Below are 4,925 nucleotides of genomic sequence, written 5' to 3' on the forward strand. Positions count from 1 at the left end.
AGAGAGAGAGAGAGAGAGAGAGGTTTATCTCCTTTATTCTTTGAAAATTTTCAAGTAAAAAGCTAGAATGAACTTGGGGCAACACCCAATTCCGTTGATAATGAGATCAGACACAGGGAGAGGGAGTTGAGGCAAGGCGTCCTCATTAGATAAATCCCAATGGATTTTGGACCCAGCCAATTGTCATTCCAGAAATCGATATTTTTACCACTACCTATAACCCATCTCTCATTATCAAAGATAAACCTCCACATTCGCTTGACCCCTGGCCAAATTGAAGAACATTTGTAGGACTTTCTCATTCTCCTAGAGGCAGATAAAAATTTGGCACGGAAGAGTCTGCTCACCTGAGAGTCCTTATTCTTAATCTTCCAGGTCAGCTTTGCAATCAAAGCCATATACACCTCGCAGAGCCTTCTGATGACTAATCCACCCTCCTGCTTAGGCTTGCAGATCAAGTCCCATTTCACAGTGGTTGCTTTAGAAGAGTCACTCTCCCCCGTCCAGATGAAATTCCTCATCCATTTTTCAAGGCATTTAATGACATTCCCAGGCCACCAGTAGACTGAGAAGTTGTGCATGGGCATTCTAAAGATAACGGACTTCACTAACTCAACCCTTCCGGCCATTGAAAGGAGCTTTCCCTTCCAACTAGAGAGCTTAGATTTGATTATGTCCATCACAGGGAGGAGAGAGTCTCTTTTGGCTCAGCCTTGAAAAATATCCACTCTCAGATATTTGGTTGGGAAGTTACAACAAGGAATAGCTAATTCCTCGGCAATCCACTGGTGATTTTCCCCAAAAATAATTTGTTTTTTTCCAAATTGAAAAATTGGCCAAAGCATCTCTGATAGAGGAATAGGAAACAATTTAAATTTCTAACATACCTCTTTGTAGCGTTCATAACACGAAGACATCATCCGCGAATAAAAGGTAGGTTAGGACCTCAGCACCACGTGGGCCGGCAATAGGCTTGATTATGCTTTTAGCAGCCAAATCATTCATACCCCGACTGAGAACCTCTTCTGCAATGATAAATAGGATTGGGGAGATGGGGTCTCCTTGACGGAGACCTCTGCTAGCCTCAAAGTAACCCATAGAGCCTCCATTGAGACAATTTGAAGAATGGTGTGAATCCACCCAATTATTTTATCAGACAATCCAAATCTTTTAAGCACATAGAACAAGAAGTCCCAAGATAAAGTGTCAAAAGCCTTTCTGATGTCGATCTTCAACCCCAGGCCGCCCCCCTTGAAGAGTAAGTTGGACAACTCCGAAGCAAGGCCAATGTTAGTCTAAATGATTTTACCTTTCTGGAAGGCTCCCTGCTCCTGGGATATGATCTTAGGGAGGAAAGCAGCGATGCGGGAGGCCATAATTTTAGGTAGAATTTTGTAAAAAGAATTCCCCATGGACAACGCGCGGAATTTATCTAAGGATCTAGCCCCTTCCACCTTAGGAATTAACAGGAAAAAATTATTATTAATTCCGTATGGGAAAATACCTGAGGAGAAAAATCCCTTAACTGCTCTGCAAACATCGAGGTTAATTATCATCTAGCACCTCCTAAAGAAAGATCTTGAATAACCATCTGGCCTTGGCGAGCTATCTAGATCCATGTCCCACGCTGCTTATTTAATCTCATCATCAGAAGGAATAACATCAAGCATAATCCGATCACAATCCTGAAGGATGGAAGGGATACAATTAAACAATTGAGGGTGAAATTCAAGGTTGAATTTCTTGTGAAAATTCCCATAGAAATTAGCTAAGTAAGACTCCAATTGACCCAAGTCGTTGACTTCAGTTCCATTCTCTGTGACAATGCTTCTAATGGAATTTTTAACTTTCTTGACTTTTGCCATAACATGGAAAAATCTTGAGCATCTGTCCCCATCTTTCAACCATCTAATCCTGGATTTTTGAGCCCATAATTTCTCGTGGTTTTTGATTGCTTTCTAGTATCTGGTCTTGGCATCAGCTTCCAGATCAAACAGATGCTCTAAATGCCCCTCTTCTTATAGGTGCCTCTGGATGTCATCCAGTGTTATCTTTGATGATGTCACCTCGTGATCCAAGTTGGGGAATGCTACGTGTGCCCAAGACCGAATGACCGGTTTCAAAGCCTTCAATTTCTGAGCTAAGATAAAAGTTGGGGAACTGATTATATTGATACTCCAAGCTGCATTAATCAGGTCCAAAAATTGTGGATGGTTCATCCAGAAGTTATTCATTCTGAAGGGAGTATTCTTAGGCTTCAGGGCAGTTCTAGAGCAAGCAAGCAAAGGCGAGTGATATGAAGCAACATGAGGGAGCACCTTTTGCAAGCAATCGTCAAAGATTTTCAGCCAATCTTCGTTCACAAAAGTCCTGTCTAAGACAGCATCCACATGGCCTCTTCTCCGGTTGTTGCTCCAAGTGAACTTTCTACCAGAGGAGGGGACTAGGATCATGGCAGTGGCATGAACCATGGCAGAAAATTCTGAGGCAACCGCAACACAGAATCGCCCAGGACCTCTTTGCTCATGGTCAAATAGAGTTGCATTAAAATCACCAATAATCATCCTAGGTCTTCCCGAGGTACCGGTAGTCAACTCCATCCATAGGGTCCTCTGGACTGCTCTAAAGCATTTTGCAAGCACCACCGATATGTCAAGAGAGCTACCCTACCACAGAAGATTAAAGGTTATTTGCTGCTCAGACATAGATAAAATTGATGGCTTCGTAATACTCTGCTTCCACATAATCCATGAATTAGGGTGCCCATCAGCCCTATTATTACAAATAAAATCCGTCTCGAACCCAAGCTTTTTGAAGAAGAGCTTGGGAAATTTATTTGCTGCGATCATTGGTTCAGTGAGGCAAATTATTTCAGGAGAATTGTCTCAAACTATCATTGATAATGTAGCCTTGGTAGAAACCTTCTTAATACCACGAATGTTCCAAAAGAGGACCTTTCATGATCACTTTTTTGAAAGGTTTTGGTCAGTCCTTATAGGTGGTCGACCCTGCACATAAGGCTGCTTGACTTTCTTCTTCTACATTTTGACCCAACCTAACTGCCCTTCCGCTCTTAGAAAGCTGCTAAATCAATTCTCTCAATCCCCTCGTGAGTGTTGGCCAACCCATTGCCTAGGCTGTGACCTTCCGTAATGGTACCTTCGCCACGGTTGGCTTGCTTGAGGCTCCTACGCACTCCGTCTACGAGCGAGCTAGCAACTTGCCAAGTACGATCTTCATTGTTTAAGAGAGAATTGTTGATCGAGTCAAGTGGATAATGGGTATGGTCACCATCCATACCCAAACCCAAGCACTGCACATCATCAAATCCAATCAACACTTCCAATCAGTGATTATCTTCCCTATTTGGAAGCAATTCAAAATTTGAATTAACTCCATTAGATATGGAATGGAATGTGAATCCCCCTCAGTGCCCAAAGGAGAAGTTTTCCTTGATTGGTGCGTTACATTCTCAGTTGATCTCTCCACCTCATTAGTCGCCATATCAATCAAACCTTCCATAACCGGAAGATTCTCAAAAGGATTCTCTCTCTCCTCCATGACGGTTACACCAACCCCCTCTGCAATGGCTCCACCACCGTGGAGAGCGGGTCCACCACCGTGAAGGGCTGCAACATCAACTCCATGACGCGATCGTAAGGGAGAGCAGCTCGCCGGCACTACCGAGTCCCTTGGATCATTATCTGTGTAGACAACTCTGGGAATGCCTTCGTCCTTCATAAGTTTGGAGGCCTTGGAATCGGAAGTTTTCTTCTCTCTGCACTTGCTAATAGTATGCCCCACTTTTTTACAGTAGCCGCACTTCCCTAAAGAGTCTTCATAGACCAATTTTTGCTTGAACCAAAAAAAGTTCATAGTACCAGGTTGTCTCCGTTCAACCTAGATCTCCTCTAGTCTTAAAGCTCCCACTTCTATCTCAACGAGGACACGAGCATAATTTCAGTATGTGAGAGATTTTGTGCTTTGGTCGAGAGCAACAAGGCGGCCCGCTGCCTTTGCCATGGTTAGAAGGACTTTTTCGTGCCAATATTCCAGAGGCAGGTTCGGGAAAAGCACCCAAACAAGGGACTTATTGACTGGCTTCTCATAGATGTACAAGTTCAGGTGCCATCTTTGAAACCACACAAACTGTCCACCGATCTTCACAGGGGTTCTCCTCCACATTAACGCCATATCCGTTTTTGTGCCAAACTGAAAGATTGTGAAGCCTTTGCCAATGGGCACCATTTTCACTTTTCCATTGAGTCTCCAAGAGTCACAAGCTTCCCTTTTGACGTCATCCAACGAAATGAAGCGGAAGTTGATTCTACTGATCAGGGCAAATCGATAGGAATCTAGTCGATCCTCATATGCTTCCTGTGGAATGATCACCTTAGTGGAATTCCCATCGTGGACTGGGTCAGGTAGATCATCCACCTCAGGCAAAGCGCTTTCCATTGCTTTGGCATAAGATTTCTTTGTCATCGGAGCCTCCTCAACAAAGGCACCCCCACCAGCAATCAAGGCATAAAATTTCTTCGCAGCATCATGTTGCTCATTTGGAGAGGTCTCCCTGAGCTCTTCACCGTCCGTAGGTCTACTAATGTTAGCAGGAGCCCCTCAGAGTTCCCAATCAGTGCCAAGGGTCTGCTGAATTAACTCCACAAATCAGATAATCGAAGCTGCCGGACAAGGCACCAGGGTCATGTCTAGCCTCCAAACCCCTACCATTGGAGTTAGTCTTCTCTCTTTCTCTCTCTCTCTCTCTCTCTCTCTCTCATCCCGCACCATTTCTTCATCATAGAAATGACAGCCTAGTTGTCCTATATCTGAGCGTATCAATTGTATCTCAAGTCTAAACCATCTGAACCCCTGAAATTTGTGGTAAAAAGATAAATATGATTTACTATAATTTTATTTAACAC

Source organism: Macadamia integrifolia, chromosome 11 (assembly GCF_013358625.1).
Source record: "Macadamia integrifolia cultivar HAES 741 chromosome 11, SCU_Mint_v3, whole genome shotgun sequence".
NCBI classification, from domain to species: Eukaryota; Viridiplantae; Streptophyta; class Magnoliopsida; order Proteales; family Proteaceae; genus Macadamia; species Macadamia integrifolia.